Below are 26,692 nucleotides of genomic sequence, written 5' to 3'. Positions count from 1 at the left end.
CTGAGGTCATTGATGTTTCCCCCAGCAATTTTGATTCCAGCATGTGCTTCCTCCAGCCCAACGTTTCTCATGATGTACTCTGCATATAAGTTAAATAAGCAGGGTGACAATATACAGCCTTGATGTACTCCTTTTCCCATTTGGAACCATTCTGTTGTTCCATGTCCAGTTCTAACTTGCTTCCTGACCTGCATGCAGGTTTCTCAAGAGGCAGGTCAGGTGGTCTGGTATGCCCATCTCTTTCAGAACTTTCCACAGTTTGTTGTGATCCACACAGTCAAAGGCTTTGGCATAGTCAAAAAAGCAGAAATAGATGTTTTTCTGGAACTCTCTTGCTTTTTCAATGATCCAGTGGATGTTGGCAATTTGATCTCTGGCTCCTCTGCCTTTTCTAAAACCAGCTTGAACATCTGGAAGTTCACAGTTCAGATATTGCTGAAGCCTGGCTTGGAGAATTTTGAGCATTACTTTACTAGCATGTGAGATGAGTGCAACTGTGTAGTAGTAGAGCACTCTTTGGCATTACCTTTCTTTAACTCGCATCAAATAACTCAACATTTCTTTCAGGTCTTTTGACGATAAATTCTTTCAAGATTTCTTTAAAATATTTTAATTTTTGACTATTTTTGGTAGGATAATTGTTCTAGGTATAGAGCCTGATGCTCTTTGTTTTTTTCCTTTCACTGTCTTCTGGCTTCCATACTTATTTGAAAACTCAACCAGTATTCTCAACTTTTTTCCTTTTGAATGAATATATCTCTTTTCCATTGTGATATGCTGGTGTGTAATTCTCTTCATATTTATTTTTCTTGATTTGCTTACTGTTAGACCTGAGGTTTTGAACCTTTTAAAAGATTTATAAATTCTGTATTTCCTGAAATAAAGTTTTTTTTTTTTCTTTCTCTCTCTCTCCTCACTTTCTTGAATTCCAGATGGACACACATTAGACCTTTGAACATGTCCTGTATATTTCTTACACTCTTCTTTATTGTTTTCCTTTGAATTTAAATTTGAATGTTTTTTTTTAACTGAAATTTAATACTACCATCTTCTGCCATCCAGTCTGATTGATGTTAAATTTTTCAAATGAGTTTTTGATTTTATATTCTTTATGTTATTGATTTGAACATTCATTTCCTGTATAGTAAAAATAAGATATATTTTCTTTAATATAATTTTCTTAATCTTTTTGGGCTGCTATGATACCATGGATTCAGTGACTTATAAGAACAGAAATTTCTCACATTTCTGAAAACTGGGAGTTCAACATCAGGGTACCGGAATGGTCCAATTCTGGTGAAAGCCCTTGTCTGAGTGGCAGACTTCAGACTTCTCAGTGTGTCATCAGAAGTGAAAGAGGCTAGGGAGCTCTGTGGATTCTCTATTATAAGAGTACTAATTCATCATGAGTGGTCCACAAGACCTGCTCATTCCCCAAAGTTCCCACATCTAACACCACCACATTGGATGTTAGGATTCCAACATTTGGCTTTTGGGGGCACACACCTGGCCTATAGCAATAGTCAAATATGTTATTTTGATGTTACTGTTTCCTATTAACTTCAAAGACTGGATCACTTATGTTCTATTTCTACTATCTATTTTATTTCTTCATTATCAATCACTTTCCTTCATCTAGTAATTTTGATTGCATATTGAACTTTGTGATTAATACATAGTAAAGAATCTTGCTTATAGTATTTTCCTTTAAACAATATTAAACTATTTCTGGTAAATTAAGGTTTTCAGCCCAGGAAAAAGCTGAATAAAAAAAAAAAAAGAAATAAAAAAATCCAATAGTGTATTAACATTTTTTCCCCACTCATTTGCCATTCTGACAGTGCAAATACAAATTTGGTCTCTGACAGTGCAAATACAGATTTGGTCTAAATGTACAGACTCTCAAGCAACAATGTACAGCCTTTCTTCATCCTCCATGCTAACAGACATAAAAGTGTAAGGGTCAAACAATACCAAATGTACAGGCTTGAAAACCATCTAAGTTTGGGAGTTCACTAGTTTTAGCTAAGATATATCTGGAACACTGACAAGTGATCACTTACATACAATAAATAATGTGAAGTAAATTTTTTGAAAAATAAAAATTTTAGTGAAACAATCCTGAAGGATATACCAGAGGAACATGTTACCAGTTTAAAGTATCAACCAATTGTTTCAGCCACTTTCAAGTCCATGTTCTGAAATCTAAAATTTAGTTACTTTCCCTAAGCTAAGATCTTCCTATCATGTCAGTATCTGTTATGAAGTAAAGGAGATTTAGGTGAAAAAAAAAACTTTTTTTTTTTAATTTATCCATTGCCTAGGTCCTCAACAGCATCATGGAAATCTGAGAAATGTTCATGTACAAGGTTGTTGCCTTAGCTGACTTAAAATTGCCCCATATGATGGTACATATCAACCCTTAGTGAGGCCTTTGAAAAAACGAACAGGTTGAAAAATGGATCAAAGGAGGGAAATATAGCATCCGCCTTTAGAGCTATTAACTCAGGAATGCTTTCAATTATGAAATCTTGCAGAGAAGTTATTTTTCTTTTTCAAAATCCAGTGATGACAACATTCCTTACTCCAGATTTGGCATTTTTTCTTCATCACTGTCTTGTTAATCATCATCTGCTCCATCTACTTCTGGTAAATCCTCATCACCACTCATGTTGTTCATCATCACAGAGAAACAATCTTCATCTGAATCTTAGACATACCTTCATCTGAATCATCTTCCCAGTCTTTCTGTTTATTGAACTCCACAGTAAGCCCATTAAGCTTTGCCCTTTCTTTTGTTAACCTTGGCCATGAGTGGCCAGATTCTCCTTTTCATAAACAACATATGTCTCTTCTTTAATGGTTGGAATCATTAGGGTCAATACAGTGAAAAAGATCAATTTCATTTAAATGTTTAAAATGATCACTTCCTCCAAGACAACTGAATATAAGTTTTGATTTTTCCAAAATTTACATTAGCGTCTTTACTGTCTTCAACACAAAATTCAATGAAGACATAGTCCCTCCGATCCTGAGCCTACCACTTTGCAGAAGCAAGCTGCATTATGAAGGGGGCAGGGGGATGGGTGAACAGGCAGGTGGGCCTCTCCGGCGGCAGCTCCTGGGCAGGTGACTTCTTTCAGGTGGTGACTCTAGCATCTTCTCCAGCCCTTAACTCTTGATTTCTGTCCCAGAGAGATGACTTGTTTTATACTTTATTTGCCATGATTTAGAAATGCTGTCAGGGAAACAGCCAACATGAAATTAGAGCTCATTTTGTATATTTCTCTTTTCACAAAGATTGTGTAATATGTGTGAAAGTTATTTTATGCATTTTTCTAGCTTTCTACTTATTTTTACTAGGATTGCAACTCTGATACCTCTCACTTTCACCATCAGAATAGAGAGACTCCAACTTCTTAGTTTTAACATAGATTATGTTTCAAATCCATTGTTATTCTTTTTGTTGCTCCTATTATTTCATTTGACTAGGGGGACTTTAAGATACTCTAAAAGTATTTTTCTAGGTGGATTAATATTGCTTTGGTTGTGACAGTCTTGTGAGGTTTATTTTTAAGAAGTCAGGCTTCTATACAGGTATAATCTCATAGTAAGATGGGAAACTAAGGTTCATAGCAGATCGTTGTCTACCACAACAGAGTACACAATGGCAAGAATCAATTTTCTGTACTCATTTTATTACAGCATCCTGTTATTGTTTTAGGTCTAACCTACAGTTAGATATTTCCAAGTATATTTTGAGTAAAGTTTGCAAGTTAATTTGGAAGTGAGTAAGGAAAGTGAAGTCATGATTTAACATGAATTGTTTTAACTAGATTGGCCATTTTATAATTCTGTAGTCATGTTAAAGTGATCAAACTGACAGCTATTTTCATTCTATTTTGTATGAGTTAATGCATTTGACCTGGTATCTGATGAGCTTGTAGGTGGAACTTATTAATGGATATGTTAGTGGGAAGGTCATGACAATTATATGAGTCATCTTTTGGTAAACACAGTATAAACCAGTGTGTTTTTTTTTTCCAAGAAAGAAGCAGAGATAATATTTATCTTTTGCCAACTTTCTATCAGAGTGTGATCTTCCTGTAAACTGCTTTAGAGTCTAATGGTTATTTGAGTGATAATAACAACCCAACTACTGCAGTTTAAGAAATTGAGGCTCAGTTTGCTGAGATTGGTCAAGATACCCTGCAGCTGAGATACAACAGATACAACTACATTTTCCAGTGTACAAGGTCTGTAGCCCAGGGATTATTATGACAATAAATTGAGAAAACAGAACAAGCACTTCAGAATTCTGGTGGTAGATACATGAAATTCTTTGGGATATACTTTTCTAAAATTTTATGCTCTTGGACTCATGCCCAAAATTATGGAAACCTATTATAAAGAAATAATAGAATTCTAGAAATACAATAATTAGCTTGATAGGATTATTTACAAAGTAAAAAGAACCTAAATTCCCCCAATAAATGATTGACTGACTAAAATACTGATATACCATATAGTAAAATATTATATACCCATACTGATATATTTTCTTTAAGAAAGGATAAATACAGATTTTACAAGATAATATATGCAGTGGAAAATACACAAGAAAACATAAAGTATACTAATGGCAATTTTCCCCAAATTGGGAAATGATAGTGTTCTTGGTGATTTTTTAATGTAGTTCTTTGTATTCTTCTGTATATTCTAAACTTTCAAAACACATATTGCTTTACTAATCAGAAAGAATTATTATATATTCTTACTATACATGCATTGATCCTGAGATTGACATTGACTAATGACACCAAAACCACTTCTTTGTATGAACACAAAAGACCACACTGCCAAGGCTCTTTTGCAGGATGGAAGTGTGATGAAATTCCAGCCAGCATAATATCAGCACAAATGCTGTTGCTCTTCTAGGCAGTGCCAATAAAAACCTCTTTCTTTGATCTATTCTCTTTTCTTTCTGTGTAATTGTAGATGAGTCATCAAATTTTGATTATATAGAACACATGTTCTCTGAATCTTGACTTGGGGAGAGCCATAGTGGAAATAGATTTGTTGTGAATGATAAACTGTCTTATTGGAGCCATTATGCATTTTGTTGTTTATTTATTACAGCAGCCAGTATTACATTAAAAAACTCTCTTCGCCTCAGTTTCTCCCCATAATATGGAGATAATTATGATGATCATGATAACAACAGCAACTCCATAGAATTATTGTGAAGTAATGTACATGATTGGAGAAGGCGATGGCATCCGACTCCAGTACTCTTGCCTGAAAAATCCCATGGACGGAGGAGCCTGGTGGGCTGCAGTCCATGCTAAGGGTTGGACATGACTGAGCGACTTCACATTCACTTTTCACTTTCATGCATTGGAGAAGGAAATGGCAACCCACTCCAGTGTTCTTGCCTGGAGAATCCCAGGGATGGGGAAGCCTGGTGGGCTGCTGTCTGTGGGGTCGCACAGAGTTGGACATGACTGAAGCGACTTAGCAGCAGTGATGTACATAATCAGTCTTCCATAGATTTTAACTATTATTACAAACTGTATTTATTATTTTATATTGGCACCTGCCATCAGTAGATGTTGGGATAGTGTCTGATCTATTATTTGAAAAAAGTAGCTCCCTCAAAAGAAAGCTTTGATATTACTTGTTTATCGAGGACCTTGCAAACCTGCAATAAAATAGTTGATTTCCTAAAATAAGAAACATCGTAATGTTCACACAACTTGATTCTCTTGTACTTTTATTAAAATCTCTCTATCCAGTAAAATACATATTGATTGTTAACTCCAGTTTATAGCATTAACATATTTATTTTTGAACATTTTCAAAATTATATTTTAATATCTCTCTTGTAGGAACTTTGCAGTGGTTTTATTTTATTTTTTGTTTTTTTTGCAGTGGTTTTATTTTAGAGAGAGTGCTTTATATAAGAGAGCAGGTAAACTTAATGAGCATTGTATTTGTTGTTTTCTTACTGGATTCATGCACAAGAGGATCTCTTGTGATTTACCAGGTACAAATCATGAAAAGAAAGGTGTCAAAACAAAAGTGAGGTCCTGGAAGCCAATCTATTAATTTCTTAAAAGGTTAACTGGTCTAGGTTACACAGTTGTGTGTCTGTCATCTCTGTCAAATGTACTGGAGCCACTGGCATCATTGAGACTAGTCAGATCAGTCGCTCAGTCATGTCCGACTCTTTGCGACCCCATGAATTGCAGCACGCCAGGCCTCCCTGTCCATCACCAACTCCTGGAGTTCACTGAGACGCACATCCATCAAGTCAGCGATGCCATCCAGCCATCTCATCCTCTGTCGTCCCCTTCCCCTCCTGCCCCCAATCCCTCCCAGCATCAGAGTCTTTTCCAATGTCTTTTCCAAGAGTCCACTCTTCGCATGAGGTGGCCAAAGTACTGGAGTTTCAGCTTTAGCATCATTCCTTCCAAAGAAATCCCAGGGCTGATCTCCTTCATAATGGACTGGTTGGATCTCCTTGCAGTCCAAGGGACTCTCAAGAGCCTTCTCCAACACCACAGTTCAGAAGCATCAATTCTTCGGCACTCAGCCTTCTTCACAGTCCAACTCTCGAATCCATATATGACCACAGGAAAAACCATAGCCTTGACTAGATGAACCTTTGTTGGCAAAGTAATGTCTCTGCTTTTCAATATGCTATCTAGGTTGGTCATCACTTTCCTTCCAGGGAGTAAGCATCTTTTAATGTCATGGCTGCAGTCACCATCTGCAGTGATTTTGGAGCCCAGAAAAATAAAGTCTGACACTGTTTCCACTGTTTCCCCATCTATTTCCCATGAAGTGATGGGACCGGATGCCATGATCTTCGTTTTCTGAATGTTGAGCTTTAAGCCAACTTTTTCACTCTCCACTTTCATCTTCATCAAGAGGCTTTTGAGTTCCTCTTCACTTTCTGCCATAAGGGTGGTATCGTCTGCATATCTGAGGTTATTGATATTTCTCCCAGCAACCTTGATTCCAGCTTGTGTTTCTTCCAGTCCAGCATTTCTCATGATGTACTCTGCATATAAGTTAAATAAACTTATATGAGACTAGTCATATGGAGCAAAATTTGGAGCATTTTTCTCTAAGGAAATGTTTATGATGCTAAGAAGTCATAAACATTGAACCAATGTTTCAAAATACTTCTTCAATTGAATACTTTTGAGAAACATTTTAAAGAAAATATAGCTCAATATACATAAGAATGGCTTCCCTGGTGACTCAGAGGGTAAAGAACCTGCCATGCAGGAGACCCAGGTTCGATCCCTGGATCCAGAAGATCCCCTGGAGAAGGAAATGGCATTCCACTCCAGTATTCTTGCCTGGAGAATTCCACGGACAGAGGGGCCTTGTGGGCTACAGTCCATAGTGTTGCAAAGAGTCAGACATTACTGAGCCACTAACACTTTCATACTTTACACAAGACTGCCATGTATTTACTGCCCCTTTTGACTAGGCAAACATTTATCAAAAATAAGGAGCAAAATGGGAATGCCTTGTATAGTATAACTAAAACAAAACAAAACGAAACAAAAAACTGGAAGAAACCTACTTTTAAATGTAGTTGAATAGGAAATTTGCAGAAAACTTACAATGGACTCAACTATAGAGATCTAAGGGTGGATTGGATGAAATAGATCCATGCTGTGCTAACCATGGAGCAAGAGATACTTTGAGTGTGATTTATTCTCACTAAAATCTTTGACAGTCCCATGATTATAATTCACTAAAGACAGTAATGTAGAGGTGAGATTTGAGGAGTTAGGATCACTGCCCCACCCCCACCCGACCCCCACCACACACAAACACATACACATGATCTTGTTCATCCATGGAAGGGCTATTGGGTATGTTGTATTTTAGTGGAGAGAATAGTATTGATAAATGTCAAGACAGACTTGGGTTTAAATTCTAGCTTTGCCTCTTAATAGATAAGACCTTAGATATATTACCTAATCCTTTGGAGACACAATTTCTTTATCTGTACAATTTGATTTATAACACCTAACTTCTAGCCTGTTTTTATGGAAATTAGTGCTTTATGTTCACTATGGTCTTTAAAGTCAATCCTGGAAAGTAATTGTTTCTTAGCAAATTGGAGAAATTCCTTAAGAGTTCATTATTTGAATGACTTTTTTCCCCATTAACTGGTGTGGGAACTGTGTCCTTCTTTATTTTAATGGAAAATAGTCACCATGGAAGTTAGTGTGGGTGATGTGTCTAGAGGAAAAATAAGAAATATATAAGGAATGTATGTGCTATATAACTTTCGATAATTTCATAATAAGTTTTCCTTAACTTTGATGCTATACTCCTGCTCTGAAATTCTATCTTGAGAAATAATTGTTGTTCAGTTGCTCAGTCATGTCCAACTCTTTGCAACCCCTTGGACTGTAGCACTCCAGGTTCCCCTGTCCTTCCCTATCTCCCTTAGTTTGCTCAAATTCATGTTTATTGAATCAGTGGTGCTATCTGTCTCATCCTCTGCTGCACCCTTTTGCCTTCAATCCTTCTCTGCATCAGGGTCTTTTCCAATGAGTCAGCTCTTCACATCAGGTGACCAAAGTGTTGAAGCTTCAGCATCAGTCCTTCCAATGAATCTTCAGAGTTGATTTCCTTTAGGATTCACTAGAATTTTATTTTAATAATTCTGCAAAAGCTATATACAACAAATGTCCTTTGCATAATTTTTATAGTAACATTAATAACAATAACAACAGCAGATATATACATGTTAAAAAGGGGGATTAATCATATCACAGTAGAGCCATTGGATAGACTATTATGCAATCATTGGAAATGGCTAGATATTTTACAAGAGAAACAATACTTACATGTCTAAAAAGTATTATTGGGAGAAAAAAGAGAAAAATATAGAAAATATTTTCATAGAAATATTAGAAAAATTGCCAATCAATGTAGAAAACACGCTGTCTCCCTTGAGAGCAAAAGTCAGGCAGAACTGCTTGCTACCTAGTATAACATCATGGGGGTTTCTGGACTTGATATTCCTCAGCCATGAACAAACCCTCTGCATGCAACTCACTCCAGATGTTCACTCTGTTGCCCAAGGAGACATGGAGGGCAAGGGGACCTGATATAATATGAAGCTCATGCTAGTTAACATGCCATGTCTTCTGCCCATGTCCATACAATGTGGCAGACTAACTTGTGGCTTTGCAAGCAGAGTAAAATCCCAGGCCATTCATACTTCTCATCAGACTAGACCTAACTTTGCTTATTATCTTTAGCAATAGCTCAGAACATATTATTATTATATATCTATGCTAATCCTTACATGATGTAAAACATCTCATTTTCTAATAGTATGTATGCATTATGTATGTGTAGATGTCTAACTAAATGTAGGTTGAGATTTAGGTCTCTCAGGGTATAAGCATTGATTCTTTGGGTTTTTTTTTTTTTAATAAAAGAGGAATGGATTTGATAGTGAAAAAAAAAAAAAGAGCGATGGGAGAATATAAATACTGGACCCTAGTTTCTTTACTTCTTTATTCTCTCTTTACCTCTGATAACTTTTTATTTTTAAGTTGCCTAATTTCACTCTTTTTTCCTTCTAAGAAGTCATTGTAATAAGGACTGTGCAGACTTAAGGGAAAACAAAGTAAAAGAATGACAGAAAGGGAAAACTGGGAGGCAGATCAGAGGTTGAATTCTCTCCCTCCTACCTACTCATGGCTCTTTATTCTGCTTTCTGTGCTCTGCCAATGAAATTTCACTTTAAAGCTTAACTTTTTAGTAAGTTTACATTTAGAGGAAAGTTTTTTTTTTTATATATAAATTTATTTATTTTAATTGTAGGCTAATTACTTTACAATATTGTATTGGTTTTGCCATACACCAACATGAATCCACCACAGGTATACATGTGTTCCCCATCCTGAACCCCCCTCCCACCTCCCTCTCCATTCCTTCCCTCTGAGTCATCCCAGTACAAGAGCCCTGAGCATCCTGTATCATGCATCAAACCTGTACTGGCGATTCATTTCACATATGATATTATACATGTTTCAATGCCATTCTTCCAAATCATGCCACCCTCGCCATCTCCCACAGAGTTCAAAAGACTGTTCTATACATCTGTGTCTCTTTTGCTGTCTCGTATACAGGGTTATCGTTACCATCTTTCTAAATTCCATATATATGCATTAGTATACTGTATTGGTGTTTTTCTTTCTGGCTTACTTCACTCTGTATAATAGGCTCCAGTTTCATCCACCTCATTAGAACTGATTCAAATGTATTTAATGGCTGAGTAATACTCCATTGTGTATATGTACCACAGCTTTCTTATCCATTCATCTGCTGATGGACATCTAGGTTGCTTCCATGTCCTGGCTATTATAAACAGTGCTGTGATGAACATTGGGGTACATATGTCTCTTTCAATTCTGGTTTCCTTGGTATGTTTGCCCAGCAGTGGGATTGCTGGGTCGTATGGCAGTTCTATTTCCAGTTTTTTAAGGAATCTCCACACTGTTCTCCATAGTGGCTGTACTAGTTTTCATTCCCACCAACAGTGTAAGAGGGTTGCCTTTTCTCCACACCCTCTCCAGCATTTATTGCTTGTAGACTTTTGGTTCACAGCCATTCTGACTGATGTGAAATGGTACTTCATTGTGGTTTTGATTTGGATTTCTCTGATAATGAGTCATGTTGAGCATCTTTTCATGTGTTTGTTAGCCATCTGTATGTCTTCTTTGAAGAAATATCTGTTTAGTTCTTTGGCCCATTTTTTGATTGGGTCATTTATTTTTCTGGAATTGAGCTGCAGAAGTTGCTTGTATATTTTTGAGATTAATTCTTTGTCAGTTGCTTCATTTGCTATTATTTTCTCTCATTCTGAAGGCTGTCTTTTTATCTTGCTTATAGTTTCCTTTGTTGTGCAGAAGCTTTTAATTTTAATTAGATCCCATTTGTATATTTTTGCTTTTATTTCCAATATTCTGGGAAGTGGGTCATAGAGGATCCTGCTGTGATTTATGTTGGAGAGTGTGTTTGTTCTCCTCTAGGATTTTTATAGTTTCTGGTCTTACATTTAGATCTTTAATCCATTTTGAGTTTATTTTTGTGTATGGTGTTAGAAACTGTTCTAGTTTCATTCTTTTTCAAGTGGTTGGCCAGTTTTCCCAGCACCACTTGTTAAACAGATTATCTTTTCTCTATTGTATATTCTTGCCTCCTTTGTCAAAGATAAGGTGTCCATAGGTGCGTGGGTTTATCTCTGGGCTTTCTATTTTGTTCCATTGATCTATATTTCTGTCTTTGTGCCAATAAAATACTGTCTTAATGACTGTAGCTTTGTAGTAGAGCCTGAAGTCAGGTAGGTTGATTCCTCCAGTTCCGTTCTTCTTTCTCAAGATTGCTTTGGCTATTCGAGGTTTTTTGTATTTCCATACAAATTGTGAAATTATTTGTTCTAGCTCTGTGAAAAATACCATTGATAGCTTGATAGGGATTGCATTGAATCTATAGATTCCTTTGAGTAGTATACTCATTTTCACTATATTGATTCTTCCAGTCCATGAACACAGTATATTTCTCCATCTATTAGTATGCTCTTTGATTTCTTTCACCAGTGTTTTATAGTTTTCTATATATAGGTCTTTTGTTTCTTTAGGTAGATATATTCCTAAGTATTTTATTCTTTTCATTGCAATGGTGAATGGAATTGTTTCCTTAATTTCTCTATTTTCTCATTATTAGTATATAGGAATGCAAGGGATTTGTGTGTGTTGATTTTATATCCTGCAACTTTACTATAATCATTGATTAGTTCTAGTAATTTTCTGGTTGAGTCTTTAGGGTTTTCTATGTAGAGGATCATGTCATCTGCAAACAGTGAGAGTTTTTCTTCTTCTTTTCCAATTTGGATTCCTTTTATTTCTTTTTCTGCTCTGATTGCTATGGCCAAAACTTCCAAAACTATGTTGAATAGTAATGATGAAAATGGGCACAATTTTCTTGTTCCTGACTTTAGAGGAAATGCTTTCAATTTTTCACCATTGAGGATAATGTTTGCTGTGGGTTTGTCATATATAGCTTTTATTATGTTGAAGTATGTTCCTTCTATTCCTGCTTTCTGGAGAGTTTTTATCATAAATGGATGTTGAATTTTGTCAAAGGCTTTTTCTGCATCTATTGAGATAATCATATGGCTTTTATTTTTCAATTTTTAAATGTGGTGTATTACATTGATTGATTTGCGGATATTGAAGAATCCTTGCATCCCTGGGATAAAGCCAACTTGCTCATGATGTGTGATCTTTTTAATGTGTTGTTGGATTCTGATTGCTAGAATTTCGTTAAGGATTTTTGCATCTATGTTCATCAGTGATATTGGCCTGTAGTTTTCTTTTTTTGTGGCATCTTTGTCAGGTTTTGGTATTAGGGTTATTGTGGCCTCATAAGGTTTAAATGGATTCTTTCAACGCAAATAACTTTCTGCATTTGATGGTGCTGATTTGAATATGCTGCATTTGATGATGGGTGCCATGTTCCCTGACTTGCAGCATCATCACTTCAGTCTCTCACACTTACAGTTTCTTTCTGCTTTTACTTGAGAACCTCAGTTTACCTAGATCTGAAGTTTTCTTTACTAGTTAGGGAGGAGCAATTCTGGGACTATAGCCTTAGGATCTACATTTGGAGTGTTTTGTTGGACACGAGAAATGACACAGTCTTTTTTAAGTATAAAGAATATGGGAAATAAAGCTTAGAATTGGTAAGAAAATACTTGGTCAGTGGACCAGAGGGAAGTAGATAACATGGCAAGGACTGAAATAAAAGATTGGGAAATGTAGATGAAATGAATAAATGCAGTGTTTGGAAAATTGCAGTTAGATGATTGAATTGACTTGGACAAAGTGGGTAAGTAAATAGTAGGTGGTAGCATAGAAGAAAGAATGTTGTTTAATTTGTAATATTAAACTCTAGGAGGAGAGGTGGCAAAAATGAAACGATACCATCTTTCTAAATTCCATATATATATGTGTTAGTATACTGCATTGGTGTTTTTCTTTAACCCTGTGTACGAGACAGCAAAAGAGACACCGATGTATAGATCAATCTTATGGACTCTGTGGGAGAGGGAGAGGGTGGGGAGATTTGGGAGAATAGCATTGAAACATGTATAATATCATGTATGAAATGAGTCACAAGTCCAGGTTCGATGCATGGTACTGGATGCTTGGGGCTGGTGCACTGGGACGACCCAGAGGGAGGGTAGGGGAGGGAGGAGGGAGGAGGGTTCAGGATGGGGAACTCGGATATACCTGTGGCAGATTCATTTCAATATTTGGCAAAACTAATACAATATTGTAAAGTTTAAAAATAAAATAAAAATTAAAAAAAAAAGTAAAAAAAAAATAACGTGGTAATCATGTATTAACATGGGTCGAAATAATTGTTGCCTCTGAGGAGCCAAGAGGATGGTATTGGGGAACTTCACACAAGTAGTTTCAATTGGGTTGTCATCAATTCTACTTCAGAAGTTATATGGTGGATTCATGGAAATTTATTATACTTTTTAACTTGCGTGATTGTGTAAGTCATTTTGTATATATCAAATGTTGCATACTGAAAGCCTTTGAAAATGAAAGGTTCAATAAGAACAGTTAAAATTGTGTGTTTTCAATTAGTTATTTAATACAATTCAAAATAAAATATGAATTTCAAAGCTTCAAAAAAAAAATGAAACGATACATCTGAAAAGAAAAAATGTTTCATTCTCTTGCACTGTTCTTCACAGAGTAGAGATTGTTCCAGAGTTGCATTTATTAATATACCACCTATATTAGTTTCTTGTGGCAGCTGTAACAAATTGCCATGTACTTGGTGGCTAAAATAATGGAAATTGTGTCAGCAAGACTGTACTCACCTGGCGGGCTCTAGGAGAGAATCTGTTCTTTGTCTCTTGTAGCTTCTAAGGTTGGCCAGGTTCCCTGCCTTGTGGCCTTGTCACATCAGTCTCTGTGTCTGTCTTGTCTCCACACTTTTCTCTGCGTCTGTCTGTCTAATCCCTCTTTGACTGTCTCTTATAAGGACAATGATTATGGCAATTAGAACCCATCCAGGTAATCCAGCATAATTTCATCTCACCATCCTTAATGTAACTAGACCTGTAAAAATTTTCCACTGAAGGTAACATTCACATGTTACAAAGATTGAGAGTTGGTATTTTGCAGCCCATCACTGATGCCATTATATTACCCAATGGTGATCAGCCAAGAGGATGGCTGTGGGCTGAGAACTCAGTTATTTCTCTGCCTGAGATGTTAGACCACCGGGAGCACAATGAACCCTTTTGCAATTTTCACAATGGTTATCATCAGCACTCAGGACATTGAGAAGAATATTGCCAAAGGGGATATGTGCTTGCTTAGTTGCTTCAGTCGCGTCTGAATCTTTGCAACCCCATGGACTATAGCCTACCCAGCTTCTCTGTCCATGGGGTTCTCCAGGCAAGAATACTGGAGTGGGTCTCTGTAGCCTCCTCCAGGGGATCTTCTTGACCCAGGGATGGAACCCACATCTCTTACATCTAACCTGCATTGGCAGATGGGTTCTTTACCACTAGTGCCACCTGGGAAGCCCAAACTGGGTATGTGTGTAGTTCTGTGTAGTTGCTAAGTTGTTTCCAACTCTGCAACCCCATGGACTGTAGCCTGCCAGGCTCCCATGTCCATGGGATTCTCCAGGCAAGAATACTGGAGTGGGTTGCCATTTCCTCCTCCAGGGGATCATCCTGACCCAGGATTGAACCCACATCTCCTGCATTGGCCGGCAGGTTCTTTATCAATGAGCCACCAGTGAAGTCCCTAAACCTGAGTTTGTTTCTGTTTTGCATGTGTATTCATTTGTATTGTTTTTAAATTGCACATAAGAGAGATCATGCATTTCATAAGGTAAGGCTTCACCTAGAAGGGAATCCCAAAGACATAATTGACTGTGAAGGAGCAATGGATTTCTAAAGTGTCTCTAGCCGTAGAAGATTCAAATGAATAGCATTTATTAAGGAAAAACTTAAGAAGTGAGGGATTGTAGAATCCCTTTTAGAAGTGAGGGATTTCTTTTAGAAGTGAAGGATTTACTTATACATTATGTGCTCTGTCACTCAGTCGTGTCTGACTCTTTGTGACCCCCTTCACTGTAGTGCACCAGGCTCCTCTGTCGATGGAATTTTTCAGGCAAGAATACTGGGCAGGTTGCCACTTCCTCCTTCAGGGGATCTTCCCAACACAGGAATCAAATCCACATCTCTAGCGTTTCCTGCATTGGCAGGAGGTTTCTTTACCACTGTGCCATCTGGGAAGCCCTTCCTTTATATAAACTAAACTGAACCACTCTTTTTTGAAATATTAACCTCAGTGTCATCATCTTCTCCAAATAAGTATACATTCCTTACCGATTATTAAAGAAACAATGTTGAGGGAAAGGCCATCATGATAAGTACCTGAAGCAATTCATCGTCTCCTCTATTAAAAAAGAAGTCCCAGCTACTAAAACGACAAAGAACAAGTTTCCACTTCCATAGGAACTGTTCATGGCTTCGTGCAAAGAGGATGAACTTGAAGTTAGAGAAAATCTACTTACCTGACTTTTTTACTGGCTGTGATTTTGGGTATCACAGAATTTCTTTGAGCTTCAGTATTTCTTATAGAAATTATCATATTCACATCACAAGGATGCTGTCATTGAAATAGGACCATAAATGAAAACATTGAATGTGGTTTCTAAAAACACAACTTTACATCTTATTTTTGTTATGGAAAGAAGACTTATGTAGCATAAAGCAGAAACACACTCAGAAAGACCAGTCAGGCAGGAATTCTACAAGTAACTATATTTTAACCCTCTTTTGCCATTTATTTAGCTGTTAAAAATGCCAATTATTCCAAATATACTACTGGGCATTAATATTTTCCTTTTATATATGCCTAGAAGAACCATGTTAGCTGTTTGCTAATGATTTCCTCATTGTTTCGGGAGCACAAAGTGTGTGATGTTGTTCTGCTTTGCCTGTAGTTAGGTGACAATCATACTAAATTATGACTAATAAAATGTAGGCAGAAATAATACATGCCACTTGTAGGCCTGGCCCCTCATGAACTATTCCATTCAGTGTTTATTCCCTTTTCTGGTAGACAGAAAACTCAGTAAGTCTTTGAAGTCCTGGAGCAGTGGTTGGCAAACTACAGCCAGTGGGCCAAATCCAGCTGGACACCTTCTTGTATCAATAATATTTTATTGGAATAGACACATGTCCATTGATTAATGCTGATTTCTGGCTACAGTGGCTGTGTTGAGTGGTTTAACTGTGACCATATGACCCACAATGCCTAAAGTATTAATCACTGGCCCTTTACATAAAAAGCTTCTTGACCCCTTCCCTAGAGGTTAATAGACCTGTAAGATAGAAGTAGGCTGAGTCCCTAAATGATCGCACAGAGCAGAACTGCTTCTCTTCCTCCCTTCCAGCAGCCCCATGGTGAATCATGTTGGATTACAGTGTGACAAGTAAACCTCTATCCTGTTTAAATTAGGGGATTTTGTAGTTCTGCAGCTTGCAGGAATTGTGTACAGAAAGTGAGAGGATGCTTTAACAAAACCTTAAATATGTGGCATATTTAAGTATAGCCTGGTGAGTTACATAAGAACTGTTATCAGAAGTTGGTAAAATGTCTATGTTGTAAAATGGCAAGGTATTTGGCAAAAGCAGTTCCTACAATAACATGGAAAGTGGACCACATACCTCTTTAAGTAAGTAGGTTAAAAAAAAAAGAAAGAAAAATGTGTGTTGATTGCTATTTCTTGCTATTGATACAATATTACAAAAGTTAAGTGAGCTCTGAATGTTTAAGATTCACCAATTAGCAACCAGAGGTGAAAGGAAATAGAATTGAGAAATTAAGGGTCTTTCAGTGTTATAAAAGTTTCAAGACCAAAGACAATGCAGGGTTAGATTTCTAAAAAGCTTTGAGCTATGAATAAAATGCATAGAGATTATGCAGCTGAACATTGACTCAGCCTGCAGCAAATATGAGATTTATGGTGCTATATTCACCCCCTAGATTATTATTTCAGATACTTGCAGGATCAGTTCAGTTCAGTCACTCAGTCATCTCTGACTCTTTGTGACCCCATGGACTGCAGCATGCCAGGCCTCCCTGTCCATCACCAACTCTTGGAGTTTACTCAAACTCATGTCCATTGAGTTGGTGATACCGTCCAACCATTTCATCCTCTGTTGTCCCCTTCTCCTCCTGCCTTCAATCTTTTCCAGCATCAGGGTCTTTTCAAATGAGTCCATTATTTGCATCAGGTGGCCAAAGTATTGGAGTTTCAGCTTCAGCATCAGCCCTTCCAATGAACATTCAGGACTGATTTCCTTTAGGATGGACTGGTTTGATCTCCTTGCTGTCCAATGGACTCTCAAGAGTCTTCTCCAACACCACAGTTCAAAAGCATCAATTCTTCTACACTCAGCTTTCTTTATAGTCCAACTCTCACATCCATACATGACTACTGCAAAAACCATAGCCTTGACTACATGGACATTTGTTGGCAAGGTATATGCTGTCTAGGTTGGTCATAACTTTCCTTCCAAGGAGTAGGCGTCTTTTAATTTCATGGCTGCAGTCACCATCTGCAGTGATTTTGGAGCCCAAAATAGCCACTGTTAAATTGAGGGGGATGGGTATGTGGGTGTGGCAAGCAATCAAAGAAATACAAGCAGATTTGAGGAGAATATAAAGAAATTTGTATATCCTGAGTGTTTTCTTAGTGGCTCAGATAGTAAAGAATCTGTCTGTAATGAGGGAGACCCAACTTCAATCCCCGGGAATATCCCCTGGAGGAGGGCATGGCAACCCACTCTGGTATTCCTGTCTAGACAATCCCATAGACAGAGGAACCTGGCAGGCTATGATCCATAAGTTGCAAAGAGTCAGACATGACTGAGCATGAGTGTGCACCAGTTCAGACAGCTGATTGGAGCCAAATAAATCAGGAGACTACTTAGTTTTTCAGGTAACTGTATTTGCCAGGGGATGTCTAAATATTGAATGAAAAACAAAATCCACAAGAATCACACTGTAAAATTTAAAACAAGCCCCATGGGGCAGAGAGCTGCAAAAGTCAGATGTTAATAAAATATATAGACCTTGTAGACCTGCAGTGTGATACCAGGACAGAAAGGAAAGAGCCTTGGTTTCTGAAAACCTGCATAGAGCAAGGTCCCTTTTGAAAAGTGATATGACTACTTAAGTTACTGAGCTTTCCAGATCTATGTTGATCCAGTTAGGGTTTACTCCTACAAACACAACCTCCTGAGTTCTCACTCCTGATTTTATTTTGCATTTCTTACCCTCTTGTGTTATTATATGTAGCTTTTCTCATTTGACTGCACAATTTGAAAATTTCAGACTTCTTTCTTAAACATTGTACCTTTGTTTCCTATATTTTACATTCAGTCCCACTTCTAAATACTGCATCCAAGATCAAAATAGAACAAAACATCATATTGAGAGTTATATATCTTTGCATATAGTCTCTTTCAGCTCCCATTTAAAACTATTTGTTTTAGAAGCACGTTTTAGACCCATTTTATGGCCTAAGAGATATTGGGACAGTATTATCTCTTTTTAATATTAGTGACTATGGATTTGTTTTAGCTTTATTTCAATTGATTCTGCCTTTTTCCACATCCTTTACCCTTTTTCTTTATCATTTTACTTTGTAAAGAATTTTTCTATTTCTCTGAAATCCTGCCTTCTTGAGGAGAAAGAAAATAAAATTCCAGTAGTGCCATTTCTTATGAACACTACAAGAATAAAATTTTTTAATAACATGGTACTCAGCCTCTCTCCAACAAACTTGTATATTTTCTCATTGTTTCTATAACTTCATAAGAGCTAAAGTTTTAAAATACACCATTTTGTTATAGAGCTTAATAATTACAAAACATTGGTATTGAAAAACAATCTCGTTATCAGCTGGTTCAAAGTGAAATTAAACACTTTGTTGGGATATAATTTTCAATCATATTTTTCAATCTTCAGTCACAAAATGTAATCTTTTGGCTGAGAGGTCTTACGATTTTTTGATCATGAGTTTAGATGTAAACTAAAATGACTCTTCTAACAGTTTTCTGACTTCTTTATTACACTTATGTGCTAGAAATATTGTGAGACTAAGTAACGTGAAGGACAAAGGGAAAAATACTTGAATTGTTTTTGAATTGTGCACAATGTATAATAAACAAGGCTGATAAGAGTGATTTCTAAGAATTAAGGTCTTTTTTAACCCCTATGCTAAATGGATTATGCATTGAAAACGTTCATATAATTTAAGCAAAGTTATTTTGATTTCCTAAAAATAAGACCTGTAAACATTATCGGATACATAGCATATGATTGTAGTAATATTATATATATTAGGGCTTACCTGGTAGCTCAAAGGTTAAAGCATCTGCCTGCAATGCGGGAGACCTGGGTTTGATCCCTGGGTTGGGAAGATCCCCTGGAGAAGGAAATGGCAACCCACTCCAGTATTCTTGCCTGGAGAATCCCATGGACGGAGGAGCCTGGCAGGCTCCAGTCCACAGGGTTGCAAAGAGTACCTATATCTGAATAACTTAGTATATATTTGAGTGTGTGATTTTTAAAAACTGTAATTCTATAAAAAATCTGGAGAAAGACATTTGAAGTATTCTCTCACTAGACATTTGATGATAGAATTTCTTTTGCGGGTTTTATTTGCATAATCCATGCATTGATTATTGCTTCCCTCTGATCTAAAAAAAAAAAATCATGATTTTATTGTGTGCAATTTTAAATTATATACCATAAAATTCTGTATGGCATTTTATTTATGGTTTGCTTTATAATATTATATACTTTTGATAGGTTGTAAAATATGGACAGTTCCTTTTTTGGAATACAAGTTTCTTTGCATTGTGAGAGTTTAGTATTTCTTACATAGTTGAATATGCATCTGACCCAGAAATTCTGTTCCTAAATATTTATGCAAGTGTATTTAACACATTTGTGCCCATAAATATTGCAAAAATATGTTTATAACATCTTAGCAAATCACTGAAAAAAAAATCCAAACATCGTTAAGAGGAGACATGATTTAACAAATTGTGGTATATTCATACAGTGGGGTTCCACTCACTATGTTTATAATAGCCAGGACACAGAAGCAACCTAGATGTCCATCAGCAGATGAATGGATAAGAAAGCTGTGGTACATATACATAATGGAGTATTCTCAGCCATTAAAAATAATACATTTGAATCAGTTCTAATGAGGTAGATGAAACTGGAGCTTACTATACAGAGCGAAGTAAGCCAGAAAGAAAAACACCAATACAGTACACTAATGCATATATATGGAATTTAGAAAGATGGTAAACAATAACCCTGTATGCGATACAGCAAAAGAGACACAGATGTATAGAAGTCTTTTGGACTCTGTGGGAGAGGGCGAGGGTGGGCTGATTTGGGAGAATGGCATTGAAACATGTATAATATCATATGTGAAACGATTTGCCAGTCCAGGTTCGATGCATGATACAAGATGCTCAGGGCTGGTGTACTGGGATGACCCAGAGGGATGGTACAGGGAGGGAGGTTGGAGGGGGGTTCAGGATGGGGAACATGAGTACACCCATAGCTCATTCATGTTGATGTATGGCAAAACCAATACAATATTGTAAAGTAATTAGCCTCCAATTAAAATAAATAAATTTATATTAAAAAAATGATAGTGCATTTTTTTTTAATCTTTTTTTCTTTTTTTTTATCCTGAACCCTTCTCCCTCCTCCCTCCCCATACCATCCCTCTGGGTCATCCCAGTGCACCAGCCCCAAGCATCCAGCATCGTGCATTCAACCTGGACTGGCATCTTGTTTCATACATGACATTTCACATGTTTCAATACCATTCTCCCAAATCTTCCCACCCTCTCCCTCTCCCACAGAGTCCATAAGCCTGTTCTATACATCAGTGTCTCTTTTGCTGTCTCATATACAGGGTTATCGTTACCATCTTTCTAAATTCCATATATATGCTTTAGTATACTGTATTGGTGTTTTTCCTTCTGGCTTACTTCACTCTGTATAATAGGCTCCAGTTTCATCCACCTCATTAGAACTGATTCAAATGTATTCTTTTTAATGGCTGAGTAATACTCCATTGTGTATATGTACCACAGCTTTCTTATCCATTCATCTGCTGATGGACATCTAGGTTGCTTCCATGTCCTGGCTACTATAAACAGTGCTGCGATGAACATTGGGGTACACGTGTCTCTTTCCCTTCTGGTTTCCTCAGTGTGTATGCCCAGCAGTGCGATTGCTGGATCGTAAGGCAGTTCTATTTCCAGTTTTTAAGGAATCTCCACACTGTTCTCCATAGTAGCTGTACTAGTTTGCATTCCCACCAACAGTGTAAGAGGGTTCCCTTTTCTCCACATCCTCTCCAGCATTTATTATTTGTAGACTTTTGGATCGCAGCCATTCTGACTGGTGTGAAATGGTATCTCATAGTGGTTTTGATTTGCATTTCTCTGATAATGAGTGATGTTGAGCATCTTTTCACGTGTTTGTTAGCCATCTGTATGTCTTCTTTGGAGAAATTTTTTGATGCATGTAACAATTTAGATACATCTCAAAAAATAATGAAATGAAATGTGAGAGTGAATTGTGTGCATATCTTCCCAACTTTGTGTATGGAATCTCTTTTTGGTGGCTTGAAATTAAATGTTTACACCATAGAATGAAAATTATTCAAATTAAGGCTTCCGTTCTCCTGTCACCGCCTCCCACCCCTTCCCCCCCACCCCTGCCCCAAACATGCAGGTACTGCATATTAAGTGTTTTCCAGTTAGCAGCAATTTTAGGATATCTTAAACAAGATCTAGAATTTAATTTTTTTTTTTTCTGTAAAGCACCCATAGTGAATATTTTAGGCTTTGAGGATCATATAGTCTCTGTTACGACTAGTCAACTCTACCTTCATAGGGAGAAAGCAGGCACAGAAAATACTAAATGTATGGCTGTGTTAAAAAAAAAAAAAAATTGTACTAACAGAAATGAGCAACTGGCTAGATTTGGCCTTTGAGCTTTGGTTGGCAGAGTCCTGATCTGAGCTAAACCGATCTAACTCTCCAACCTGTTTCCTGAACCACTAAACTTGTTGGCAGCATCCTATCTGCAATGCTAGAATCACCTAAGGAAACTTTATGACTATTAATGGCCAGTTTCCACCCCAGAAAATGAATTCAGAACTCTTTGGGTCAGGCCAGGGCCTTGGGATTTATTTTTTTTTTTAACTTCTGAATGAGACAAATGTACAGTCAGTGTTAAGAACCACTGTCCTGCATAGTATTATCTCCAAAAATGCAGGAAACCACCTTCATTATTCCTTTGATGAAAAAAAAATCAGGTGTAGAGCTGACTGGAGCAAAGGTGCAAGCACAGCGAGAAGCTCTGTATTGAGTTATTCACTGAAACAAATTATGGTGCTCATTTGAAAATTCTCATATAATGCAACAGGAACATTTTATTTTGAAAATAATTTAAAACTTACATATATTGACATTAAAATACCAACTGTCTGCTAGGTAATTTTAAAAGTTATGACTAAGTTCCTTAAAACTTCAATTTCATAACTTGTGTTCTAACCTTAGGTTTTCTAATAGGGGAGGTGGAACACCTCCTAAACATGTCTCACTTCTAGAGAACTCACAAACCTACCAACAGATATATATTCTAATTCCCTGTGTCCATACAAAAAGAGCTGTTTTCTGTTTAAGTCTTTTGGGACAGTTAAATCATCTTCATCTTCCTTTTTAATGCATCTAGGCACCCCACACCATGTCTAACCTACAAGGGTGATTTGTCTACTGTGTTTCTGGTTTTTTACTTTTAGCTCATTTGGGAAACAGGATTGTTTTAAATTATATTTGGGTTTCTAGACCATTATCCTTTGTGTAGCCTCATCTTTGGACTGACCGTGGCCAGGACAGTTATTGAGTTCCTTGTCAAGGTGGATAACCTGCAGACTTTGGCTGTTTAGATAACAGATTGTGTTTCTTTTTCTAGGAAGATCTGAAAGATTTTTCAAATACTAAACTAGTATTATGAGGACTTATTGTTGGTCATCTTGCTCTGCTCATTATGAATCTGGGCAAATCAGTGCCCATTACTGTTATATGAGTGGAGTTACATCAAATGTGTATTCAGAAGGATGAAAATGTCATTTAAGATCGCTTTTAGATGGCCATTTAGAGTTAAGTACATTTCAGTCTCTTTTCTGTTATTCCCTACAAATGGCCTTGGTGAATTAGTTTGTTGGGTCAGTGAGGGTCAGAAGCTGGCAGGCTAAACGTGATTTATCTGAAAGAGTGTGCACAACCAGGGATTATCATTAGAAATATACATAGTTCCTCATAACTAGCACATTGTCAAATATGTATATGTATGATGCCAAGGGCTTCAGTGGTAAAGAAATGAAAGTGGCACACTGTTAAAGAACCCACCTGCCAATGTAGGAGACACAAGAGACATGCGTTTGATTCCTGGATTGGGAAGATCCCCTGGAGTAGGAAATGGGAACCTACTCCAGTATTCTTGCTTGGAAAATCCCATGGACAGAGGAGCCTGGCAGGCTACAGTCCATTGGATCACACAGTGTTGGACATGACTGAGTACACACACATGTCAAACTTCCTGATAAACACTGAAAATTTTGTTAAATATTTGGCATTTCCACGATAAAAAGTTTACATGCACTGAGAAGACATTGTACCAAAATAGCCATACCATAAAATAAGAATGTAGTAAGCCTCAGTTCAGTTCAGTCAGTTCAGTCGCTCAGTCGTGTCCGACTCTTTGCAACCCCATGAATCGCAGCACACCAGGCCTCCCTGTCCATCACCAACTCCCAGAGTTCACTCAGACTCACATCCATCGAGTCAGTGATGCCATCCAGCCATCTCATCCTCTGTCGTCCCCTTCTCCTCCTGACCCCAATCCCTCCCAGCATCAGAGTCTTTTCCAATGAGTCAACTCTTTGCATGAGGTGGCCAAAGTACTGGAGTTTCAGCTTTAGCATCATTCCTTCCAAAGAAATCCCAGGGCTGATCTCCTTCAGAATGGACTGGTTGGATCTCCTTGCAGTCCAAGGGACTCTCAAGAGCCTTCTCCAACACCACAGTTCAAAAGCATCAATTCTTCGGTGCTCAGCCTTCTTCACAGTCCAACTCTCACATCCAAACATGACCACTGGAAAAACCATAGCCTTGACTAGATGAACTTTTGTTGGCAAAGTAATGTCTCTGCTTTTGAATATACTATCTAGGTTGGTCATAACTTTTCTTCCAAGGAGTAAGCATCTTTTAATTTCATGGCTGCAGTCACCATCTGCAGTGATTTTGGAGCCCAAAAAAATAAAGTCTGATACTGTTTCCACTGTTTCCCCATCTATTTCCCATGAAGTGATGAGACCAGATGCCATGGTCTTCATTTCCTGAATGTTGAGTTTTAAGCCAACTTTTTCACTCTCAACTTTCACTTTCATCAAGAGGCTTTTTAGTTCCTCTTCAATTTCTGCCATAACGGTGGTGTCATCTGCATATCTGAGATTATTGGTATTTCTCCCGGCAATCTTGATTCCAGCTTGTGTGTCTTCTAGTCCAGCGTTTCTCATGATGTACTCTGCATATAAGTTAAATAAGCAGGGTGACAGTATACAGCCTTGACGTACGCCTTTTCCTATTTGGAACCAGTCTGCTGTTCCATGTCCAGTTCTAACTGTTGCTTCCTGACCTGCACACAGATTTCTCAAGAGGCAGGTCAGGTGGTCTGGTATTCCCATCTCTTGAAGAATTTTCCACAGTTTATTGTGATCCACACAGTCAAAGGCTTTGGCATAGTCAATAAAGCAGAAATAGATATTTTTCTGGAACTCTCTTGCTTTTTCGATGATCCAGAGGATGTTGGCAATTTGATCTCTGGTTCCTCTGCCTTTTCTAAAACCAGCTTGAACATCTAGAAAGTAGTTAATATCTCTGCATCAAGCTCCTTACTAAAAGTCTGTAAATGAAACAGCTTACAAATCTGTTGACTCACTTCCATTCAGTTTAGGCATATTATATTCTTAAAATTATTGTATTACATTTACATAAATATAGCACATGTAATGAGAAATGCAAAAATGTTAAGCATGCAACTTGGTTACACATGTGATCCATTCAGATCAAGATAAAGAACATTACTAGGATATGCATCCTTCTCTGTCACTATTTCCCAAAGATAACTGTTATTTTGACTTTATCGCATAAATTATTTTTACTTATTTTTGACTTTTAAATAATTGGAATCACATGTTGTACATTTTTTATCTTCTCACATACCTAGGATATTTATGTTGTTATGTGCAGAATAACTACACAACATTCCTTTTATTTTTTGTTGTAAAAATTACATAAAACCTATTCTCATAAATTTTAAGTGTAAAGTATTGTTAACTATATGCACATCATTGTACAGTTGTCTAGAAATTTTCCATCTTGTATGACTGAATAGCATTTCCTCATTTCTCTTTGTCCCTGAGTCCCTGACAATCACCAATCCACTTTCTACTGTTATAAATTAGATTATTTATTCATTATCCATTTTAAATATAGCAGTGTGAACAAGTTACACTGCTTCCTAACTCAGTTCAGTTCAGTTCAGTCGCTCAGTCATGTCCGACTCTTTGCGACCCCATGAATCACAGCATGCCAGGCCTCCCTGTCCATCACCAACTCCCGGAGTTCACTCAGACTCATGTCCATCGAGTCAGTGATGCCATCCAGCCATCTCATCCTCTGTCGTCCCCTTCTCCTCCTGACCCCAATCCCTCCAAGCATCAGAGTCTTTTCCAATGAGTCAACTCTTCGCATGAGGTGGCCAAAGTACTGGAGTTACAGCTTTAGCATCATTCCTTCCAAAGAAATTCCAGGGCTGATCTCCTTCAGAATGGACTGGTTGGTTCTCCTTGCCATCCAAGGGACTCTCAAGAGTCTTCTCCAACACCACAGTTCAAAAGCATCAGTTTTTCGGTGCTCAGCCTTCTTCACAGTCCAACTCTCACATCCATACATGACCACTGGAAAAACCATAGCCTTGACTAGACGAACCTTTGTTGGCAATGTCTCTGCTTTTGAATATGCTATCTAGGTTGGTCATAACTTTTCTTCCAAGGAGTAAGGGTCTTTTGATTTCATGGCTGCAATCACCATCTGCAGTGATTTTGGAGCCCCAAAAAATAAAGTCTGACACTGTTTCCACTGTTTCCCCATCTATTTCCCATGAAGTGATGGGACCAGATGCCATGATCTTAGTTTTCTGAATGTTGAGCTTTAAGCCAACTTTGTCACTCTCCACTTTCACTTTCAAGCGGCTTTTTAGTTCCTCTTCACTTTCTGCCATAACGGTGGTGTCATGTGCATATCTGAGGTTATTGATATTTCTCCCGGCAATCTTGATTCAAGCTTGTGTTTCTTCCAGCCCAGAATTTCTCATGATGTACTCTGCATAGAAGTTAAATAAGCAGGGTGACAATATACAGC

General features: G+C 37.4%; 1 pseudogene; it reads right to left on the bottom strand.

Annotated features, from left to right (window-relative positions):
• Window positions 1-2,581: 2,581 nt before the first annotated feature.
• LOC102269409 (prostaglandin E synthase 3-like) lies at window positions 2,582-3,064 on the bottom strand (annotated as a pseudogene).
• Window positions 3,065-26,692: the final 23,628 nt, after the last annotated feature.

Source organism: Bos mutus, chromosome 1 (assembly GCF_027580195.1).
Source record: "Bos mutus isolate GX-2022 chromosome 1, NWIPB_WYAK_1.1, whole genome shotgun sequence".
Classification (NCBI taxonomy): domain Eukaryota; kingdom Metazoa; phylum Chordata; class Mammalia; order Artiodactyla; family Bovidae; genus Bos; species Bos mutus.
The sequence above is the reverse complement of the archived record's forward strand: the minus strand, read 5'-3'. Positions and strand labels throughout refer to the sequence as shown.